This window comes from Equus przewalskii, chromosome 24, assembly GCF_037783145.1.
Source record: "Equus przewalskii isolate Varuska chromosome 24, EquPr2, whole genome shotgun sequence".
Taxonomy (NCBI): Eukaryota; Metazoa; Chordata; class Mammalia; order Perissodactyla; family Equidae; genus Equus; species Equus przewalskii.
The window spans coordinates 8,502,400-8,527,864 of NC_091854.1; the positions used below are offsets into that span (position 1 = coordinate 8,502,400).

The window sequence follows — 25,465 nt, forward strand, 5'->3', positions numbered from 1 at the left end:
ATACAAGTCTATTTTAATATTACCTTAAGTAAAATGTAACTAGAAAATAAATCTGCAAATTCTATTATAATACATTTTAAAGCCAAATAGAAATGATTGCTGTATTGTTTACTCTCTTAGGTTTTGGCACAGTTTACTCCTTGGTAGAGTCATGCAAAGAGTCTCTTTACTGTACTGTTTTGCCTCCTCAAGCACAGTAGGGAACCACTCTTTGAGGACCCCTAGCCTAGAGGTTACATGGATAACATTTACCGGTAGCATCCTAGATAATAGGTGTCTGTATTTAAGAACTTTTACTTCTGTGGGACTAGAGAAGGCGCTAGTGGAGAGGAATTCTGAGCAAAGAGGAGTAAACTAAACTAAGCTTAGAATTAAGCTAAGTAAGCAAGCTAAGAATTTAGTGTGGCTTTTGGTTAGTTAGTGGAACAAACAAAACAAAAATGAAAACCCTGGCACTTCTTATCTGTTGGCGTTTCAACTCCTGGCTGCCAGAAGTTAAAGGCCTTGCTACTCAAAGTCTGACCTGAAGACCAGTAACACGGGAAATTCCTGGGAGCTGGTTGGAAGGTCTCAGGCCTCACTCCAGACTTCTGAGTCAGAATCTGCATTTTAACAAGATCCCCAGCTGACTATGTGCACATTAAAGTGTGAGAAGCATTCTTTTTAAGGTAGAAAGGAAAGGAAAGGAGGCAATATCAGAATTTTAAGAGAATCCGTTCCAGAAGCCAAGCATAAGACTAACGATGATTACTTGGTTTTCTGCACATATATTTCCTATTTTAAATGCAATATGGTGATATAGCTCTTGTTTAATTGCCTTTCAGTATAGGTGGTTTTCTTCACCAACTGTGTAAATTATCTTTATAATTCTCATGCATCAACTCGGTATTTTTTTATGTAGCTTGAGAGGCACTTAGATGCTCTATAGAGTTTTGTTTTAATTAACATAATAAAAGTAGATGATTCAAAAGAGCAATCTCTGTCTTGCTTATTTTCACATTTCAATTCGGAAACCTTTCCACAAACTAACATATGCCTTAAAAATCCCTACATACTTCAGCAAAACAAAACGAAACAAAGCCACCCCATAGTATTCTGAAAGATTTAGAAAAATGTGCATAAACCTGCACTCACATATTATATGTTGTAGCTATAAAAATTTTTATTAAAAAAAATTAAAATTCAGTTGACATTAGCATTTTGCCTAAAGTAGCACCTTATGACAGTAGATGGCGTCGGTCTTTTAGAAACTACACACATGATAAAGTCATCTTTTTTTTTAGTTTCTGTATTGATCAGTTTGGAAACTTAAACCATTTACCATTTAGAAATTTAAACATTTTTAAAAAATCAAAAGAACTTTGCTATAATATTTTTTCTTATTTCAAGTTTATTAAAACTTTAGGCAGTACAAATTATCCAGGTTGCAGATTATTGAAATAATCAGCTCAATGAAGTCTGCCTTAAAAAAAAAGGGAACAAACATAAAACAACCCAAAAACAATGAAAAGAGGAAAACAACATAAAGGAGATTCACCAGCAGGCCTCTAAAACTTAAAATTTGAGACAGAATGGAAATAAGAAGTTTATACAACTCACTCATCCACTTTTGTCTTCATTTGTTCAGGGCTTGATACATGATCAAGGTGATTATTTTTATCATGTATATATTTGGTCGTTTCTTAACCTTTGGATTTTTTCTTTTCCTTTCCCATCGAGGATCTGGTCTTCTCACCTTCTCACGTATTTTCCAGTGTGGAGAACTTTTAATTCATTGTCCTGACTACTTTGTTTTACTTTTGAGAATGGCCTTTGATCTCTATCAGCCTTTTTTTCTCCTCTTATTTGAACTATTATGATCATGATTTTAAGAATACATTCTTTTATCACCTTCAGAATTTTCTTTCCCGTGTGAACTCTTACTTTCCTGGTTTCTGTATTTTTCTTTGTTTCTCCTTTGCCTTGCTTCTCTCTCTAAGCTCTGGGAACCTCTCCTTCATCTCTTCCTATCCTTACTTCCTGGTGTGGCTCTTCCATCTCAGCTCCCTGACCTTCCTCCTCTCCTATGCTCCTGTCCTGTGTCTTTGGTACTCCTCGCTTCTGCTGCAATCTCAGTCATGGTTCCTAGATCGCATGCTTCTGCTCTTGTTCCTATCTCTGCTTCCTTCTGTTGTTCCACCATTGTAGCTGTTTGCCTTTAGTTATATCACCTTTTCTCCTAGACTGTGCATGTCCATTCTTTTCCTTACTTGTAATACAATCACGCTCATTACTTCTTAATTCTGTTTAGACTTCTATTTTCTTCTATTCCTTTCCTGATCTTTTCCTTTACAATGAGACTTCTTTTTCTTTAATATCCTCGTGATCCCTTTCTTTACTCTTTTGCCTCATTCTTTGTTCTCCATGTCTGTTATGCTTTGTATCTCTTTCCTTGCTCTTGGATTTCTCTTTGCTCTTACTCCTACTTTTAGATTTGGCCCTTTTCTTCACCGTGTTTTTATTATACTTATCTTTTTCTGAATTTCTTCTGATGTCTCTCTCTTTGCTCTTAGATTTATGGTCTTTAACTTCCTTTCATTTTTTTCTGTTTGGACTCTCAGATATATGCCTGTGATCAGTTATATATTTCTCTTTTATTCTAACTGGGCTTCTTTGATTTTCTATTTCGTTTAACTCACTCTTATCCCCTTTGATCTTTCTTTTACCACTTCATACTCTCATTCTTTGAGCTCTCTGCATCTCTTGCCTCCAATGTGAAGGGTCTCACTGTCTGAAGCGATCCTGGATTTAGGTCTGGAAGGAGTTTAGTAGCACCTTGGTCCTCTTCCTTTCGTGTTTCTGCCAGACCTAGTAACTAGAAGTCGCCTCTGGTATGAAGCTGCCTGGGAGTTAAGTGGATTATATTCACCTCTCTGTCTCTGTCTCTATCTCTGTCTCTCTCTCTCTCTCTCTCTCTCTCTGTGTTTCCTTTCTTTTTCATCAGCTTTAGGAGCACCTTTTTCTGGTTAGGAATCTATTTTCACGTATAGGAGGGAACTCTTCTGGACAGTAGACTGAGGTTATCCTTCAAGAGTTTCAGCCTCCCTTTCACTAGATGCACTTTTCTTGACTTTCTCCCTATTCTTTTCTTTCTTGTGTTTTTGGGAATTTTTACCATGTTTCCTTTTCCTTTTTCTTTGTAAAGTTTCTCTTCAGAAGCAATTGCAGAATCAGAAGAGGACTGAGAATTTCTTGAACTGAGTCACTGGATGATGAGGAGGGGAAAGAGGAGAGTTTATGCCTTTTCTTCTGTCTTAGCTTTAGTTGAGGAATTAGCTCTTCACAACTGAGTGTCTTTGCCTCAGTAAATGGTTTGCTAGCTGTATCTGTTTTCTCTCTGCATCTGCATCTCTCACAATTTCTTGACCAGAAATCACCCCAAAACAATGTGATGGCCATCTAAATAAGGAATTAGTTTCATTGTTATGAACTGTGAACAATTTGTATCCTTCCCTCTGTTGGCTATTGATAGGAGAAATTCTCCGTTGTGTTCAACAGAAACTCTGATCTTAAGAAAATCCTCCATTAATAGATTATCCTCCTCCATTTCCTTCACTAAAGTCATTACCTTGAACCATAAAATCTTAGACAAGTCTGTGAAAGAGACCACTCTTATAATGTAATGGCTTCTGAGTTGATTTCCCCGCCCCTTCTCACCTGTACAAAGACAATGGAAGTTCTCCTGTGTTTTGGGGCACACATCAGAAAATAATTCAAAGACAACTCTTCCGGTAGATTGATTGTTAATGATGATGTCAAAAAATATTTGAGGATGCTGAACCCTTATTCCAATGGCTCCAATACTTCAATCGTTAAATAGAGAAAAAACAGGGAAACTGATCCAACCCTTTCAGTCCTGCACCGGTACACTCTCCTCTTCCTGGGGTCCTGTTCTTTAAAGCTTCAAATCTATCGCCACCAGAAGAGACACTAAAGCCCGTTAGTACAATCTTTTTTAGTGACTAGCTTACTACAAGAGTTTTATTTTACTTTAAAAGTTACTTTAATTTTTCCTTTCTGTTGTTATCTATTTTTAAATAAGGGAAATAACTGAATAGTACAATAAAAAAAAAAAAAACTTAGAGATTCTAATTCAAAATTTCAACTTAAAGAAGGGAAAATTGAGCTCCCCAAAATACTAAATTACTTGCCCATAGTTTCCCAGCTAATAATTTGTAGAACCAGAACTGAGCTCAGGTTGGTTTCATACTTTTCTTACTTCAGTTCCTAAGTAATAGTTATGGCTCATGCTTGCTTTTGTAAACTTTTTATCTTTTGATCAGAAATGTAGAACATATTTTACCCTCTTCTTCCTTAAACATATTAAAGAATTCTTTTCTAGCTATGAACCATAATAGTTCAATTCTAAATCTAATCTTACCCATGGTTGTTACACTTATATTTTTAAAATATTGCATACACATGTTGTAGTGTATGGTGTATGTAGATTAGAATGGTCTTGCTCTGCATTACTGTTTGAAAACAACCAAATATCTTATTGTTCTTTCATTCAATTTGGTTATTGAACAGCTGCTTTATACTACCCGTTGTACTATGAACTAGTCCTAGAAAGATGAATATGACCAGGTCATGTTTTAAGGGGCTCATAGATAATTCAGGTAATGGTGATCAAAATACAGCAAAAATATGTGGCCCTTTAAAGTTATCAAGGTTTTTAAAACATTAATATCATCACCATTAAATGATATTACCAAATATCTCTGATTTTGAGCGTTTTCTAGACTCTACATAAGATTTATAGTGTCTGGACTTCTTAAAGAGGTAACATGCAGTCATAGTCAAATTTACAAAAAAGCAAGCTACACACTCCTTTGGACAGTGGATTATAAAGAGTGAAGTTAGAGGATGGAGTAAACTTGGAGAGGAACAACAGATCACTGAGGGAACAGACTGATAGCTGATGGAAGGAAAAGAAGAGGTAGGGAAAGGGACTGAGGCATCCTCCTCTGGCCGAGTGATGTCAGGACCATTTATATGCAAATAATATATGTAATTAAGACTACAATTTGGGCTGAAAGGAAATTATAAAATCAAGCCCTTATCAATAATATATAAAGTAACCCATGATTTTAACTAAAGAAAAATATTTTAGTTGGTAGACTTTTTATTCATTATGGAAAGATAAAGTATTTACAATGTAGTTTTAGATGGAAATGATAAAACATACATCCTTCCCTACTTTGATATATTAACCAATGTTTTTGGTTGTTTTTTTCCTGTTGCTTCCTTCATTGAGGCAACCAGACTATGAAGTAGACATTCCTCAAGGGAGGGTTGTCAAATACTTGATTTTTTTTTATTTCAAAAGCCAAGTTCCAGACTTGAGAAAAAAGAATTGGAAAAATAACTGATGGGTCAAAACCTGTTTTCCGTGTCCCCAAAATCAAAGATTCTCTAGATTTGTGGAAAAAGAGAGAAGTCAGAAGAAAAGAAAAGAGCTTATATGCTGGGTACCTGAAAAAGGACCTAGGCCCAGCTCTCTTTTGGATTTAATCTAAAGTAGCGTATGGTAACGTTTAGGCAATAATAGAACACTCCTCTCTGTATAACTTTGGAGATTCAAGAGCAGAAGGAATGTCATTTTTCCTGTTTAACTTGAGAAAGTGGCAAGACCCCAGACTTCTCCCTCATTCCCCCATGCTAACGGCATAGAAGCGATAGAGATGGGAGTGTGGCTTGTCAGAGTTAAAAAGGGGGACTGACAATCTCTGAGTGACTCCACTCATATGTGGAAGTTAGACATGTAGACAAAGAGAACAGATTAGTGGTTACTAGGGGGAAGGTGGGGTGGGCAGTGGGCGCAAAGGGCGAAGTGGTGCACCTAGAACACGACTGACAATAATGTACAACTGAAATTTCACAGGATTGTAAACTATCATAATCTTAATAAAAAGTTAATAAAAAAGAAAAAAGGGAAAGTAGCAGATTGTATTAACTAGGTTTGCTGTGTATCAAACAACATAAAAATCCTAATGTTTTTTTATTGCTCATGTGTCTGTGTGTGTGTCATACAGAAATAGAAATTAATCTTGAGCAACAACTGGATTCTTCTGAAGTAGTAGCAGTTAAAAAGATCATCTAATCTTTACACAGATTTCATTAAAGTGACTTATAATGTATTAAAGACTTCACAAGAATAAATCTCCAAATAAAGAAAGGAATAGTTCATGTCCAGATGGAAAAAAAAAAGGGGGGGTTGCTGAGCTGGGCTCATAGAGTTGCTTTGTGTCCCAGGATGGCATGGGGAGCAGCAGAAACATTTCCCGTGAGCCAGAGGCTGGTAGGGGGATGAGGTAGGGTCTTCTAGTGCCCCATTCCTTTTCTTATTCTCCCAAAAGTCACAAAGCTAGTGTCCAGCACGAGAGGATATAGCTGTAAACTTTGTGGACGGGCAATCAGGAACAGAATGTGTCCCAGCAGATAGAAGCATAGACAGATGACAACAGCTGACAACAGGTGATAGCCCCCTGGAGCATATGTGCAATCCCAGTGTCAGGGGAGGGGAAACTTGAGTTGACTGAGAGTGTTTCTCCAACATTTAGTGGATTGGGGGCTTGAAACAGAAAAGAAAACTTAACATTTCTTGCATACTTGAGTTTATGGACTGAGTTCATGGACTGAGATTTGTACCCACTATATTTATAATAGTGATAGATTTGTGCAAGAAGTCTCATTTCCTAATATTATTAGTAACAAATAATGTCTTCTTCAGATTCAATATGACCTTTCAAACACATTACAACACACTAATCTCATGTAAAAATTCAGATCTGAGTCTCAGGCAGACGCTCAAATGGTAAACATACCTCCTTTTTAAAAAAAACTTACTACCATAATTACCCTCAGTACTAGCTAACATTATTGAATATGCACTATGTGTTGGAACTTGTTCTAAGCCTTATAGATGGGGGATTTGGTTTAATCCTTTCAATTGTCCTAATAAGGTGAATTCTCTCATTATGTATATATTCTATAGATGAGGAAGCTAAATAAATTGCCAAATGTGACAAAGCTTGAACTTTGTGTGATTCAAGAATCCTTTGCATAAGCATTACGCCATTCTGCCTAGAAATGAATGAAATACTGGCTACATTTTTAAAGTTACATCAAATCATCAAAATCCAAGTCTTTCCTAATCTTCAGAGTTTTTGTGTTGAGAATATAAGGCAAATTCAAAAGCGCTCTTAGCCAAGACGCATCCTACAGCCTCTGTCTCCAGTTCAACTCTAGTTTCCAGAGAAGCAAACGCCTTATATCATCTGGTCCTTGTGCTAGGCCTTTCCCCTTTGCAGGTCACCTATCAATATCAGCAGTCATCGCTTCCTCCCATTTTGCCCCAAACTCTCAGATCACTATTTTGTTTTTGTTTTCACATTTAGCTTCTATACTTTTTTATTTTTGTGTGTGTGAGGAAGATTGGCCCTGAGCTAACATCTGTTGCCAATCTTCCTCTTTTTGCTTGAGGAAGATTGTCACTGAGCTAGCATCTGTGCCAATCTTCCTCTATTTTATGTGGGATGCTACCCATGTCGCTTGACAAGGGGTGCTAGGTCCGTGCCTGAGATCCGGGCCTGCAAACCCTGGGCCGCCAAAGTGGAGTGCGTGAACTTAACCACTATGCCACTGGGCCGGTCCCTAAACTTCTATACTATCTGCTTTTCTGACCTGTCTCTGGGTCCCTAAAGACTATTTGTTTATCTTTTCTAGGTCAATGACTTCATTCTGAAACCCAATACTTTAGAGAGAGAGAGAGAGAAAGAAAGGAGGTCCTGTTTTCAACAAAATACTCTTAGTAAGGGCCGCTTGGTTTCGTCTGGAGTGCTGTGTTATAAGGTTTCTCTGCTGCTCTCAGTGTAAACTGGCCTAAATAAGACAGTGAAGAAACAACTCTTTGTGACCTTTCTGGGATCATCATACTGCAGTAACAGCTGCTTGAAATATGACTCTCATCTTGCCATTTTTTCCCCCATAATAGATAGTTATACATGATTTTTTTCCACATCTCTCATCCAGAAATATATTGTTTTGAAGAAAAGTTTGAAAGTTAAACACAAGTCTTTCCTGAGAATATTTGATATCTCTCATAAAAATATGACTGAATAAAGTTACTCTTGAAGTTCTATTTTTATCCTTAAATTAAAGTTTAAAGAAAAGGGATTAGCAGTTATTATTAGATTTTTGTGTTAAAAATTATGAACTTTCAATATATAAATTTCCGGTTTTCCCCAATAGGCTTTATTACTTCCTCTGATTGTCTTTTCATTTTCCTGTGCTGTCCATCAACAGTTTCCTATCCTTTTGGGATTTTCCTCAATTTCTGTTTGCAGTACAGTGTCATGTTTCTTTTATTTTAAATTATTTTAATTTCATTTTTAATATATAGTGAGAACACACTGTAATAAGTTCATTTCACTACTTCCCACTTTCAAAATAACTTTGTCTTTCGAAATTTTGGCTTCCTAAAATAAGTCAAGCATTTTAGAGTCTTCATAGCAAGAAATATTCTCTTTTCTCTTTGCGTTTTCTATGTTTATAGAAAAGAGCTTCATGTGCCCAAACACTTTTCTAAAGTAGAGGTGTTTAGCAAAATATAATCTCCAGTGTAATAAATATTTCTCCATTTGGATATTTCCACTGACAAAATTATGTAAAGTAATTTATGGCTTTATGCTCTTATGATCGAAGAAAGATTGCGTTCTTTCTTTTTTCTTCTTCACAATAAAAAGAACTTTATTGAATTTTTTTTACTATGAGAGAAGCACATGCTTATTTACAATACCTATACTATAAAAATAATTCAGCAATAGACTAGTACACATAGCAACATAGGTATAAAAAACATAGGACTAAGCGAAAAATGAAAGAAACAGAATGTGATGCTAAGTAAATTTAAAATACCTGTACAAAAAAACCAAAAAATATACTTTATAGGAATACAAAATACATGTAGGAATATATACAAATTAAAAGATTTACATCGAATGCATTAGAATAGTTGTCATTGGGGAGTGGTTTGGGTGATACAAGTAAGAAATGGGGGAAAAAGAGAATAAAAGAAGAAATTTCAGAGAATACAGAAATGTACAAAGAAGTTAAAATCACCCTCAGTCTAACTACTTGGTGGTAATCACAGATTGCATATTTTGGAATAGAGCCATCCAGATACATATACACACATGCACCCACACTTTAAGATGGGATTATAATCTGTTCTTTAATCTTTATTTTCATTTAACAATACCATATAAATGTGTTGACATACACAATCATTTTTTATGTAGTACGTGCATGGGTGTGCATAACATTTAATGATTACCCTATTGATATACACTCAGAATGTTTCCAGCTTTTTTTATAACTGATGGTTCAATGAGCATTCTTAAACCTACATCTTTATCTATTCGCCTTTCACTAGAAATGCACGTTCAAATTACTGAAACAAATTGGGAAATTGCCCTCCAGAAATACCATTTTTACATTCCCAATATGGAACTTTCTGATTCCTACAAGGATCTAAAACTTAAAATGCTTGTAAAACAAATCAACAAACAGAAACAAAGTTATCTCCACATTCCAGGCTGTCCAAATGTTCAGATCTCAGCAGAGAGTAAATTACTCACAGAGTCCTTTCTGCTCAGTGGGAGATCCAAGGCTACAAAATGTGTTAATGTCAACACACAACTGACAACGGAGTACTGCGTTTGCCTGATCTAAACACCAGGGACTGAATGAACCACAGCAAGAGAAAGCAGAAAGGATGCACCCAGAACCACCGCTCATCCCATTCGTATGTATTCATTAAGTGGCCCATCAACTTTTTTGCACTTGAACATGCATCAGAATCTTGAAGTTAAAACAAAACAAAACAAAAAAAAAAAGGAAGACTTTGATTACTAATAGTGGGAGCTGCATTCTAGGTAACTAGGAGTTTTCTATTTATCAACCTGATTCCTAAAGTGCCTTTTTCTTGAAGGTTCTGACTTCATTAGTAACCTTATGCCCCAAACAGTGAAATGAGTTTTCAGACATAGCTACCAATCAGGCAGCAGTGTGAATGCCCGCACTGGAGCAGCCTGGTGGGGTGGGGCGCCGAGCTGTGGAGCCGCTCAGACTCGCGGCTTTGTCCAAACTCCTGTGCTGCATGGCCTTGAGCTAGTCCCTAAACTCCTGTGTCCCATTTTCCTCGACTATTACTTGGAGATAGGACATCCACTTGACTGTATCTCCAGCATCTAGAGCAAATATTTCAACAAAGATTTGTTAGTCAGTTAACTCCAGGTAACAATTAGGAATAACGAATGTGAAATGTCTGGAACCAAGCAAATACTCATTAAGTGGTAGGTATTGTCAATATTAAGATAAAATATGGCAGTGTTGTTGAAGGAGAGAAGCAGAGAGCAAAAAATTCCAGATAGTCCTGACGGTGGGTGAGAGGCCCAGTTTAGGTGCTAGGGTTAGTGTGAGTCTAAAAATGTGGGGATTAATAATGACAGGTTAGAAGAAGGGAGGGAGTTGTCCTGACTTACACTCGGCATTCAGTGTTACCAACAGCCTCTCCGAATGGAAAATACCCGTGTGGCTTTTAACAATGTGTGAATGTGAATAATCAACTCACCAAGGTAAAGTCCTTAAGCTTTTTCTACCCAATATCATTGCTATACCCAAAGCCGCATTGCAGAAACAATTGCTAAATGCGTATTTTCCTAATGTTACTATGTGGCAGGAATTCAAGTTGATAATCTCTTTTCAAGGCACATCTTTATTAAAAGGGAATTATTCAAAGCCTTCTGAGTGGTAATTACTATATAAAGGCTAATTGACCTAATTAATCTAATGTGGGTCAATGGCTGTGTAGTACCCAAAGAAGAGCATTTTCAAATGAGAAAAAAAAAAAAAAGAAACTCCGAAAGGAATTTCTGTAAGCCAACATCCTTAAATTTAGTGAGTCTGATTTATTTCTTGCACACAGATATTATATTGCTGCATATTATATTGCTGGAGTGGCTGAGCTGGGATAAAAAGAGATAGAGAGACTAATTCTCTGAGGATACTGAGGAATATTCTGTTCATCACTCAGGGGAAGGCACTATATAAATTACATTATAACAACATTGCCTCTTTCTGATAACGTAGCACTGAAAGAAGAATTCAACATGACAAGAAGCCAAATTTACTATCATACTGTTCTGATTCTCTTGGTGATGTGAGAAAGTGCATGCTGATACCTCCCTTTTATTTGATTAACTTTGGCTTCTCTGAATGCCAACTTGTCCCATTTGAAGTATTGGCTGCAAAATATAAACTGGGACTGATAATATCTAGGCCCTGTGACTGAGGAGAGAATGTTATAATCCACACATGTGATAGACAAAATAAAGCTGCCAAAGATGTCCACGTTTTAACCCCCAAAATTGTGAATATGTCACATTACACAGTAAAAAGGACTTTGCATGTGTGAAGTTAAGGATCTTGAGATGGGGAGATTATTCTGAATTATCTGGGTGAGCCCAATGTACTCCTAAGTGTCCTTATAAGTGAAGGAGGAAGGCAGGAGAGTGAGTCAGAGATGGAGATGAGAGGATGGAAGCAAAGATCAGATAGCAGCGTAGGGGAGAGAGATTTGAAGATGCTGTGTTGCTAGCTTTGGAGATGGAGAAAGGGAACACAAGTCAGGGGATGCTGGCAGCCTCTAAAAGCTGGAAAAGGTAAGGTGATGCATTCTCCCCTAGAGCCTCCAGAACGAATGTTGCCCTGGATTTTAAAATCAAGCAACCTTGACTTTAGCCGAGTGAGACTGATTTTTGGGCTTTTGACCTCCAGAGCTCTAAGATAATAAAGATGTGTTGTTTTAAGCCATTAAATTTGTGGCAATTTGTCATAGCAGCAATAGATACTAATGCACCACATTTGGGCTCATGGCACAGAGCTACACTGCCATCATTTTAGTTGGATTGAAATAATGTTCCCATGCTGTGCCTATAATCCAAGACAGAGCTGGGACCGTCACCCAGAGGCCCTGCCGCGGAAGCTGTTGCTTTGCCTTCTGTTCATCACAAGCTCACTTTGCTCCTATTTATTTTCAGGCCTTTTGAGAACTGGAGTGTCAGTGAGGTTCCTAAGCAGAGGAAGGAAGTTTCATGGCTTAATTCTCCTCTCCCAGGTTTTTAAAACCCAAAGACATTTTCTAAAAAGATATTTACAACTATACACAATGTCTTTTAATCAACTGGGCCTCTGTTCTGTGCTCAAAATTAAACAAGAGTGAACCACGTGGAGGATGAAGAGAATGTTTATGTTCACAAAGTCTTTAGAAAATGGGTAGGTGTCTTCATCAGAGTCACGAGTTTGGGATATGCCCTTGGGCTAATACGGTAGGCTGGGGAGGAGCTTTGGGCAGCTGATTAAAATTAAAATTGCACATGGGGCCAAGGAGTTGAATAACAGTAATATTAACCGCTACTGTGCTAAGCAGCACTTATAAGGAACATAGGCATTATCCTATTATCCTGTTCTTACTATCGCTATTGTCAGCTGCGTAAATTAAAGCTTAAGGAATGGCACCATCCGGGGCCAGCCTGGTGGTGTAGTGATTAGGTTCGTGCGCTCTGCTCTGGCAGCCCGGGGTTCATAGGCGCGGATCCCAAAGACCTAGCACTGCTTGTCAAGCCATGCTGTGGTGGCATCCCACATAAAGTAGAGGAAGATTGGCACAGATGTTAGCTCAGCAATAATCTTCCTCAAGTAAAAAGAGGAAGATTGGCAACAGGTGTTAGCTCACGGCCAATATTCCTCACACACACACACACACAAGAAAACAACACAAAAACAAAATCACAACGAAAAAGAAATGGCACCATGCCCCCATCATCTACAGCAGACTCACTGTCAATTTGGCTCACTCGAAGCTGGGCTGTTAGTCACTACTCCGTGTCCTTTCTCTGCCTGAGCTGCTCTGCGGCTGACAACTTGGAAAGTTTTCCATATGACAGAGTCATGGCAGATTTGTTGTTTTCTTGATGTTCTAAGTGTGCTACCCCAGCAAATTCTTGAGAATGCAGGAAGGGCTTCCTAGATGAAACATATGCATCGTATATGACACCAAGCAAAGTCCTATTGCCATATGCAGTCAGAGAATGGGCAGACTGTGCAGGGCAAGCTTGGCTTTCTCAGAAGTGCGTTCGTTCTTATGGGCCCAATGGAAAAGCTAGCTAACTGATGTCATGATAGTGACTCCATTAAAAGTAGGGCAAATGATGAAAACGAATAAGTGCACATTTTGATTCTTACCACTGCCATGGTCCACTGAGGATGAAAAGCTGGAGGAATCCAATGAGACCAATTAGGTTGGACGGCAAGCTTTGTGGTGAGTGTGGATGAAAGGTGAACGGGATGACACATACTAAGGTCTCGGAGTAATTCAAGTCTTGGAGGAAGACTAGTGTTCAGAACCAGGTAAAAATGTTAAAGAAAGTAAGAAATTCAGAGTAGGAAGAGTTCTGGGAAGGGAAAGGCCCCCAGCTTGAAAATAATGATGCTGGGTTGGCGTATAATAGCAGCAGAACTTCTCCACTCCTATTCTACTACCTTTTTTTACTGGGTAAGGAGATTACTCATCAGAGTTGGCCAGAAAGGGTGGAACAAATGTTGACAAGAAAGAATTGGCATCCCAACTTGTTCAAGACTCCACATTTGAACCATTGCATCCCAAGGGAAGGTAACACGATATATTGATTGAGAAAACAGGCTTTGGAGTCAGACAGACCTAGAGTCTACGTTGTTCTCCTGGAAAGCTACTCAACAGCTCTAAATTTCAGTTTCTTCACCTATAAAATTGGGATAATAGTATATACCTCTTAGGGCCAGGGTGACAATGCAGTGTAAAACACTTTAACACAGCACCTGGCACATAATAAATACTTGATGCATGGTAGCTATTCATTTTATCATTATTATTTTTATAGACTAAGTAGTTGAAATGACATCAGAAATCTTTAAGAAATTGTGAGGAAAGAATAAATATTGTGAATAAGTAAACAGTTGATAAAACTAGAACTAATTATTTTAAAGATAGTCTTACCAGTTTCCACAGTAAACAGTGATCTCTAGGCATCGTGGAGGTTCAGTAAGAATGCATCATACCAACCCAAATGCATTTTCCTTTCTCTAAAGGGCTATATAATCCTGCAAATCAGAGAAATTTTATAGACAACTACTGGAATTTCAGCATGACCAAGAATCCCATGATATGCTTGTGGAACAACCGTGGGCTGGTTGTTACACGTAGGAGGATTTTTAACCTGTTGAATAATCCAAATGGTGTTGGTTAAGAAATATTATAACTCCAGAGGGAGATTTCCAGGAAGAATAACTTAGAGGTTAGTCCCTAAGCCCTAAATTGTTCAACATTTCCACTAATGACTTTTATGCTAACATCTGCAGCATGCTGATCAATGAAAGAACGCTGAATTACAGAATTAGGATTCAAAAAATTCTCATATGGCTGAAACAGACCAAATCTAACATTACGAAATTTGCCCACAAAAATTCTAGTCTTTTACTTTAGTCCAATATCAAACTCTATAAGCAGAGTATGGGGTACATGTCTTGGCAGCTTGTATTTTTTTAAAAAAATGTTTTATTTAAGAGCAAAGTTAGTATAAGTCGACCACGTGGCTTTGCTTCCATCCTTGGAGATGTCAAAGCACAGAGCAGACAACCGCTGGACAGGACTTTATTGAAAGGATTCCGCTGTCGATGCGCGTCTGTACTAGACGACCACTAAGATCCTAGGACCAACCGTTCATTAGAGCCTGGTGTATTCTCCGCCCTACCACGAAACATGGCCTGAGGATCTGAGATGTGGTTCAGCAGAGTCCTGCTGTGATGAAGGTGAGGAAAACAGGCATCCTAAAGAGAGGCCAAAAGGCCAGAAGTGGTACCTTCCGTTTTGCCGGTCAGAGATGAGGAGAAAACATGGCGCCTGCTGAAAGTGGTGGGCAGCCCAGCCGTAACCACGCGATCACCGTTCTGCTGGCACTGGGGCAGGTGGCGCCGGGGCAGGTGGCACCCTCTATGCCTCACCTGAGGGCTGATGTGGGGTGTGGCTTGAGCAGGGACTGACTGCAGCACCGGCAGAGTGATGACAGCAGGGAAGCTGCAGGCACGGCTACTGGCTGCTGGGACTCAGCTGCCATCCCCTGTGTAATAGAATTGAGTTGACCTGAGCTGCCATCCACTTGCACTAGGGTTGAGATTAACTTTTCCTTCCCTTCTCAAACTTTAATGTGCATATGCATTTCTGGGGATCTCATTAAGATGTAGATTAAAACAATATATAATACAGGTGTCTGAGCAACTCCTAAATCATTCTCTACTGTAGTTATAAGTGCACTTGGCACATTAGTGTCTGATCTATGGTTAAAAAATAAAAACCAGGGGCCAGCCCAGTGGCATAGTGGTTAAGTTCACACACTCCACTTCAGCAACCCGGGGTTCGCAGGATCCTGGGTGTGGATCTACACACTACTCAGTAAGCCATGCTGTGGCGGAGTCCCATATGCAAAAAGAGGAAGGTTGGCAACAGATGGTAGCTCAGGACTGATCTTCCTCACCAAAAAATAAATAAAATAAAATAAAAATAAAAATCATTCCAAATGTGAAAACTTTTGTGATAATATTAGACAAATATTCGTGTAGATGATGGCATTAAAAAGTAATTCAATATATACCATCTCATGCCCATTAGGATGGCTACTATCAAAAAGACAGAAAATAAGGGGCTGGCCTGGTGGCAGAGTGATTGGGTTTGTGTGCTCCACTTTTGTGGCCTGGGGTTCCCAGGTTTAGATCCTGGGCACAGACCTACATACTGCTCAGCAAGCCGTGCTGTGGCAGTGTCCCACATGCAAAATAGAGGAAGATTGGCACAGATGTTACCTCAGGGCCAATCTTCCTCACCAAAAAGAAAAAAAAAACCAACCTAGAAAATAAGTATTGGTAAAAATATGGAGAAATTAGAAGCCTTGTGTGCTATTGGTGGGAATGTAAAATGGTACAGCCACTCTGGAAAATATGGTGATTCCTCAAAAAATTAAAAACAAGGCAAGGGAAACAAAAGAAAAAGCAAACAAATGAGACTACATCAAACTGAAAAGCCTCTGCATGGCAAAGGAAACCATCAACAAAAGGAAAAGACAACCAGGTGTGGACCTACTCCACTCACCAGCCATGCTGTGGAGGCATCCCACACACAAAATGGAGGAAGACTGGCACAGATGTTAGCTCAGGGCTAATCTTCCTCAAGTAAAAAACGAGGAAGATTGGCAATGGATATTAGCTCAGGGCCAATCTGCCTCACCAAAAAAAGAAAAAATTAAAATAGAACTACCATATGATCCAGCTATTCCACTTCTGGGTATTTATCCAAAGAACATGAAAATACTAATACAAAAAGATATTTGCACCGCTATGCTCATCGCAGCATTATTCACAACAGCCAAGACTTGCAAACAGCCTAAGTGCCCATCAATGGATGAATGGATAAAGAAGATGTGGTATATATACACATATACAATGGAATACTACTCAGCCATAAAAAAGGTGAAACCTTGCCATTTGTGACAACATAGACGGCCCCTGAGGGGAATATGCTAAGCAAAATAAGTCAGACAGAGAAAGTCAAATACCATATGATCTTATTTATATGTGAAACATAAAAAAACAACATCAACAAACAAACACATAAATACAGAAAATAGATTGGTGGTTACCAGATGGGAAGAGGGGACGACAGAGGAGGGAAGGCAAAATGGGTAAAAGGGCACATTTGCATGGTGACAGATGCAACTAGACTTTTGGTGGTAAACACGATATAGTCTATACAGAAGTCGAAATATAATGATGTACACCTGAAGTTTATATAATATTATAAACTAGTGTTACCTCAATAAGAAAATAAATTTAAACGAATAAATAAATAAAAATTAAAAATAGAATTACCACATGATCCAGCAATTCCTCTTTTGGATATATACCCGGAAGAATCTAAGCAGAATCTCAGAGACATTCATACACCCATGGTCATAGCAGCATCGACTCACAATAGCCAACAGGTGGAAGCCAAAAGGTGTCTATTGATGGACGAACGGATAAACGAAATGTGGTATATATACATACAATGGAATATTATTAAGCCTTAAAAAGAAAGGAAATTCTGACATATTACAACACGGATTAACCTTGAGGACAATATGCTAAGTGAAATAAGCCAGTCACAAAAGGACAGATACTGTACGATCCCACTTATATGAGGTCCCTAGAGTAGTCAAAGTCTTAGAGACAGACAGTGGAATGGTGGCTGCCGGGACCAGGGGAGGAGGAGAATGGGGAGTTATTGTTCAATGGGCACAGAGTTTCAGTTTTGCAAGGTGAACAGAGTTCTGGAGATGGATGCCCGTAATGGCTGCACAACAGTGTGAATATTTGATACTATTGAACTGTCCACTTCAAAATGGTTAAGATGGCAAATTGTATGTTATATGAATTACACCATAATTTTTTTTTAAAAGTATACCAATGTAAAATCATAAATATACCAAGAGCAACTTGATACAAGATGGAATCTTTTATTATTAGATACCTTGCATTTTATATCTTTTAAAATTTTGATACTCAGAATAATATTGTGAGATGGATTAGAATATGAGCTCCATTTCTAAAATTAAAGAAACTGAGGCTCAGAGAGATGAGACTAGAGCCCAGGACTGCTGACTCGTAAGGCCAGGGATCGTTTCCTTCCAAGTGCTCCCTGCCACACTTTGCTCCCAGTGGCTGGGTTTTGAGGTGAGTGTGGGATTGCGGTAGCTACATTAACATTGTGCTGGATGCTTTGTGGTTATAAACATCTCTGATAGGTTGATGTGGTAGGGATGTTTGTCTCTTTGCCAAGCTGGTGACAATTTAATGATAATATTGTCAACTGGTGTCTTCGATGATTATACACATTTATCAGACAGTATAATCATCTCTACTCTGCCAGTTGCTCACACACCAGAAATGAAGCTCCAGAAGAGTCTATTATTCTGACAAGGATAATAGGTCATTATTACCAAATCAGCAGCGCAGAGCTTTATAAATAAACGACCCAGCTTCCCATCATTATTTTTCACAAGTGCCTCAGGTTCATCTTAGCATCTAACAGCAGGAGACAATTATCTCATAATATTCTTCTATTTTTTTTTTAGTATATCTTAACTGGCCTTAAATGGTAAATAGAATGTTTCTGTTGATCTCAGAGTAGAAGCATGGGTGGTTTTACGGGAGCATTAATAGAAAATGGGTAGAATTTATGTTATCTGCACACCAAATGCATATAATCTTTTCCTTTTCCATCCAATTCTGTTGAAAAAAGAATGACCAGCTGGGAAGATGGGAGTGAGAGGGGAAAAGGAGAAGTGCTATGTACTTATCACATGAATTAAGGTGAGGTTTTTTTTTTTTTAGGATGACGGAGTTTACAGGGGAGACTAGAGATGGAGGAGATGGAATGGTGAGGGGATGTGAATGGTACAAAGGAGACAAGAGAAGCAATGAGACTAGAGGTGGGGGCATGATGGTGGTGAGAGAAGCTGGGACCAGGGCTGGCTTCATGGGTGTGAGACCTCAGGTGAGGTTTTTTTCTTTTTTGGAAGATTAGCCCTGAGCTAACTGCTGCCAATCCTCCTCTTTTGCTGAGGAAGACTGACCCTGAGCTAACATCCGTGCCCATCTTCCTCTACTTTATATGTGGGACGCCTACCGCAGCATGGCTTGTCAGGCAGTGCCATGTCCGCACTGGTATCCGAACCAGTGAACCCTGGGCCCCCAAAGGGGAACATGTGAACTTATCTGCTGCACCACCAGGCCAGCCCCTCAGGTGAGTTTTTCATGTCCTCTTAATAGTGGTCAATTGGGCAATCAGAGTATACAAACAGTCCCCAAACGCCGCCCCTTCCCTGTGTAGAGTGTTTTAAAAGGGAAACTCATAACAGGAAAAATTCTCCTCCACTCACCCAGGAGTCGCCCTCCTTCTCCCCTCCTCAGACACGACCGCCTGAAGAGGCCTGAGGGGTCTTCCCAGGGCTGGACACCTGCTCATACCACCTGGCAAGAGGCTGTGCTCAAGGAGCAGCCCTCCTTGTACTGAACACTGGATTAAACCACAGCCCCGGCCCGCGGTTGTACAGCACCTACAGCTGCCATTGGGGAGGAGGCCCCGGGAGGACAGAGCACTGTCTTCTAACGAGGGAAGGGGGAGAGCGGGCTGGGTGAGGAACCATGTTTCTCTGGCAAATGAGAACAGTCCTGTTCAAGGTGGCCACTGGCTTTCCAAACAAAAAGAAGCTTGTAACTATAAAAGGCTACCATGGGCTTCCTGCTCCCCCACCCTTTTAGAGGCAAAACCTATTTATGAGGCTTTATTAAGTGCAAATAAGTCCCTCGGCTGCAACGGAGAAGCAGCAGCTGCTGAAGATTTGGTCATTTGCATATAAATGACATGATTTCAGCTCAGAGAAGAATATTGAAAAATATACATGTCGACAATGGAATCCTGATAGATTCACACATATTAAGGTCAGATATTGTAATTTTTAAGGCTGCCGCATGCTGACGACTGCATCATATCACACATTCAGTTCTGTTTGGGTTATATGAGTTTTATCTTCTACGAAATGGAGGATTTTTATTGTGAATTAATTAAACTACATTTTTTTCCTAAACATGAGAACATTCAGGTCAATAAGCTAAATGCTCTACAAATGCAGAGGCTCTGTGACAGCCAAAGTTACCAACTGCAAACTTGGTTTTCTGCACAGCCAACAAAGAGGGCTGCGTGCCTGGGTGTCTCCTGGGAAGAGACGGCAGCGTGTTCTCTGATTTTGGCCTGTCCGCTGCAGGGTCAGCCTCTTTTTTTTAAATTGAGGTCATAATAGTTTACAACATTGTGAAATTTCAGTTGTACATTATTACTTGTCAGTCCCCGTATACGTGTCCCCCTTCACCCCCTGTGCCGACCCCTCACCCCGCTTCCCCTGGTAACCACTGAACCATTCTTTTTGTGTGTTTATCTTCAACATATGAGTGAAATCATATGGTGTTTGTCTTTCTCAGTCTGGCTTATTTCACTTAATACCCTCCAGGTCCACCCATGTTGTTGTGAATGGGATAATTTTGTCTTTTTTTTATGGCTGAGTAGTATTCCATTGTGTGTGTGTGTGTGTGTATGTATATATACCTCATCATTATCCAGTCGTCAGTTGATGGGCACTTGGGTTGCTTCCACGTCTTGGCTATGGTTAATAACGCTGCAGCGAACATAGGGGTGGCTAAGTCTGTTTGGATTGTTGATTTCAGGTTCTTTGGATAAAGACCCAGTAGTGGGATAGCTGGGCCATATGGTATTCTATTTTTAATTTTTTGAGAAATCTCCATACTGTTGTCCATAGTGGCTGCACCAGTTTTCATTCCCACCAGCAGTGTATGAGGGTTCCCTTTTCTCCACAACCTCTCTAACATTTGTTATTTTTTGTCTCAGTGATTATAGCCATTCTGACAGGCATAAGGTGATATCTTAGTGTAGTTTTGATTTGCATTTCCCTGATGATTAGTAACAAATGTCTTTTCATGTGCCTGTTGGCCATCTGTGTATCTTCTTTAGAGAAGTGTCTGCTCATATCCTCCAGGTCAGCCTCTTTTTGAAGAGCCAAAGGAGGCTCCAGTTTCCATATTCTAAGAAGTTTCCAAAAGCCTGGCTAAAAGAGTAGGAAAGGAAATTCTTGTAGTTCAGGAATTCCCACACATTGCCAAGTGCCCACCATTGTTCGCTGGCTCCGTGGCCTGTGGCTTGAGGTTCGCAGCTGGTAAGAGACAGATCCTGGGATCGTCTGCTCTGCTTCCACACAGGTGTCCTCCGTGCCACCCGGAGGAAGTAGATGGGCTCCTCTGAAATCTGCTGCAAACTCTGGCCCTGCATCAGTCTGGGTGCTGACTGGCTCTCCTGCAACACAGAGCTTGTTTAGAAACTGCTGGTTGTCTACTGGCTGCTGGAAAGGCCACAGAAATCCCTAACACTGCTTTCACCTCACCAACCAGCCCTCACCTCCCCCAGGGAGAACCCTGTCCTGCAAGTGATCATCACTTAAGTGATAACTTCAGATTTCCTCGTAGAAAAATAGTATCCTATGTTCCTTTAAGTAACAGACTTTATTCATATCAACATTTGATCATTGAATTATTTACTTATTAAATAAGTCAGGTAACTAATTCTTAACATATTTTTAAATCGTACGCATTAACATTTACTGGATAAATAAAATCCTTGGTATACACACACTTTTTAAAAGACATAATTATAGATGACTAATAAACAATTCAATAGCTAGCTGAGAAAAATGAAAATTTAGAAACTCACCATAAATATATGTGTTTCATAGAGAACCTTATTTAGAGAACTCTATTATGCTAATTGGAAAAAGAGAATCTCAACATCACTTTGCTGATGTATTCGATTTATTCTCTTAAAATGATTTATGGAGATACACATGACATTTTAGGTTTAATAAAGATTATTATTATTATTTTTTTCATGAGGAAGATTGTCGCTGAGCTAACATCTGTGCCAATCTTCCTCTATTTTTTACGTGGGATGCCTCCACAGCATGGCTTGATGAGTGGTGTGTAGGTCTGCGCCTGGGATCTGAACCTGCAAACTCCGGGCCCCTGAAGCAAAGGGCATGAACTTAACCACTACACAACTGGGCTGGCCCCATGTTTAACAAAGATTTTTAAACTATATATTCTAAAAATCTTATTTCTGGTAATTGATCAAATTATACACATAGAAGATGATTCTATCATCCAAAGTCTGGTCTCCCAGAATTAGAGAAGGGTGAGTAAACCCCCGGGGGGGTGGGGGGGCGGCGGATCCAGGTGCTGTGAGGCCTGAAGCTTATACAGTTTGGAGGGCTCTCTTTAAGAAAAAGAATACACCATTACTCATACAAAATTGGGCACAAAAGTGAATATTTACCTAGGTTGAGAAAAAAATCACAACAAATTATAAATTTAAAAAAAGAAATTGCAATAGATTACAAACCTCACAAAAGCCACAAAACTAACATACTTTGATTGATTCTCTGGCTACAAACCTCTATAACACTTTTTCTCTACAACTGACAATCTCTTCAGTCTATCCTCTAATGTGGTTGATAAAAATTGGTTTATATTAATGATAGTTTTAAAAAGTTTATTTCATCTCCAAAATGATAGGTAATGTCATATAAAGTTTAAGGATTGTTGCCACATTGGAGAAAACCTCTATTTCTTTCATACATGACCTGTAAAATTTCAGGGAATTTCAAGTTTTCTGTGGAGTGACTAATCTTTAATATTTCCACATTTTCCTACTAGCTAAGGCCATAAGACACACTGTTTCTACTGCCATGAGCTCTCAAGTCCCACACTTTTGTGTCCCTGGAAATAGTGTTTATGGAAGCTGCCCCTATATCAGGACCATTAGCAATATCTTTACTATATAGAGAATGGACTATGAAACATATAATTAAATGTGTTCTCAACTCAACTTTGACAAGGGTGAAGGGAAAATGAGTCTCAGAACGAGCCCTGATGAAAGAGTTCTGGCCCGCTCTGCCTTTGCACAGTCTGCTGGTTCATATACGCCTGGTCATTGCTGATTTTCAAGGCACAGGGTCTGTGATGAGAGAAGAGGGCTTGTGAAAGCAGCAGAAGACAGTTGCACAGAGTTTCCCTCGGGCAGCACAAGCCCCTTAAAGTTAAAAAAAAAAAAAAAAGCTGTTCTCTAACTTCATGAAAACAATACCCTCCAGACTCCCTCCTACCAGCATTCGCTGTCCATCAGCTCAGTTAGGCCAGCGTGGAATTAAAACCAGAAATGCCATGAGAAATAGAAAGAGCCCCAAGTGGATACCAGTCTCTCTGGGGTGTGATTGACTGAACACAACCAATTCTCTAGTGCATCCACGGCCGTCATCCTCCGGAAGAGCTTTGCTAAAAGCAGCGCATCCCGGAGCTGCCAGAGATGAAATGGACACTGTGCTCTGTCCTAGAAAGAAGATGAAGCTGGCAGTTTAGATTGCTGAAAAACAGTTTGAGATAAGCTTGTAGTTCCATAGAAATTAATCCGTGCCTCTAGATAGCATGTAAGCCTATTGGAAAGCTTCTTCAATTCAAGCAGTTAATAATATATCAACTCTTGAAGCTTAAGGGATACGATTTTCAAAATTATTGTACTGAGGGAATCATAAATTCCACCAAGAGGAAGGTTGTAGTCCAGATATTTTATTTTAGATTTCCATCTAGGGTGCATTATGACACTCCACATGAAAGTCAAATTGTCCATGTAAAATGGTTTCCAGGTGACAAGTTTACCCCAAGGGGTCCACTGAAGTAATACATTCAGAGTTATATCTGACTTTCACAATCTATAAAGACTAGTTATCAATTTTTTGAAAGATTTGATAAGCAGGAACAAAAAAATAGCTTATGGATGCTGACATTTGTCTCATTAATGGGAGCAGCATAAGAAGTACAAGCTCCTTCTGGATTTGGCTGTAAATACACCACTGACATACATTTTGGAAGGTTGCTGTTTTGTGCTGGTGGGAACGTATTTGTCTAACCTTGCACCGACTATAATAGACGTAAGGAAGCAGTGATGTGACTGTCAGCCACATTCAGCTTTTTAAAACAGGGGCACCCACTCTGCCAATATCTGTCACATTCCAGGCCACTGCATATTAAAAATTATGTTCCATCAACACCGTCTGGCCTAGTGGAAGTTTTATTAGGAAATAATTCTCCTGTTGTGTTTGGGGAAGGGAAGAAAAAAATCCCACTTCACCCAATAGGATTCAAAGGAATAATTAATGTTTCTTCCATCCTCAGAATAGGAAGGCTGTTGACTTCTCTGGTGTTTCATGTGGAATATCACAACCCCATCTCGCAAGGGCAGAACGAATAAACAAGTTAGAAACAGCCAGGAGGCCCAAGTACTAATTACTTGCCAGTTTGTTGCCGATCACTGCATCATTCTGTGTATTGTAAAGCAGTATTTTCATAAGTTATTCCCTTGTTACCAGGGAAAAAGAATTAGATTCTTTTTTTCAGGAAGATAGTATTGGTAGGTTTGTTGGAGATGCTTATTAAAACAATAATAGTAATAACAAGGTGCTTACATTTGCTTGGCTTTGGTTAAAAACTTTGTAGTTTAAAGTGCATTCTGGGAGGATGCTGACTGCCCAGACTGCAGAAGACATGCTGTGAGCCTCCTGCATCATCTCCTGAGTTCCTGGAGTTGGAACTCAGTTTCAAACCGGCTAACTGGCAACCAGTTAGCAATTGATGATTAGGTAGCTGGTAACTAAAGATTTTTTTCCTTTTTGCAACTGCTGATTATAGCATTTAGCTGTTCATCAGCCCATTGTCAACTGTGCTGCTTAGTCAATATGCTATCTGACTCCCACTAGGTTCCTACAGATAACATCTCCCTGGCACCTGGGTCACCATGGTAATGGGTGTTTGAGCTGTTTTTCAGGAATTAGGACCCCCTTGTCCAGTTCAGGCCTGTTGAGACCACCAACCCATCAACTGGGCCCTCCAGATGACCAATAAGTGACCTTCTGATATCAAGAAGCTAAAAACTCCACCCTCAGATGATGCTAACACCGCCATTTTGTGAACACGAATCCTATGAAGAGCTATGAAGGTTGACTACACTTGCACAGATCATCAATTACCTCACCTCTCCTCACCTCCAATCATCTATTTCCACACTGCAGACCACCTTGTCCCCTACCCCATAAATATCCCTGAGTCCCCATTTGGGAGGGGGCGGATTTGAGACTCATTCTCCCGCTTCCTCACTTGGCTGCCTTGGGGTTAAAACCCTCTCTCTGCTGCAATCTCTGGTCTCGGTGTTTGGCTTTCTGGGTGATGAGCAAAAATGAACCTGGTTTGGTAACAGAGTGAAATACAAGGAATGGCTACATTACTCACCTGTCCAGAATTTAACACTAGACCCATGCTTCAAAAACTCACCACGCACTCGAACAAAAGTATATTGCAGTAATACCTCCTTTACCTAGCTAACGCATCAGTAAATGGGTTGTTTTCCATCAAAGCAAAATTTCCAAATAACTAAATGATAGTTTTATTTTAAACTTCAGTGTAACCATATTGCATTTTAGCCTTTCTAAAATAACTGCAAACCTCCCTACCTTTTGGACTTCAGTGAACCTCTACTAACTTTTTCTTCGTGAAAACAAATTATTGTTACCAGTTACCACCTAGTAATGGCCGCTGGGCTACTGAGCTGCATATGGCTCTTCGG

General features: G+C 39.4%; 1 pseudogene; it reads right to left on the reverse strand.

The window, feature by feature from the left end:
• Positions 1–1,499: 1,499 nt before the first annotated feature.
• On the reverse strand, positions 1,500–25,158 carry LOC103558573 (peptidyl-prolyl cis-trans isomerase G-like; annotated as a pseudogene).
• Positions 25,159–25,465: the final 307 nt, after the last annotated feature.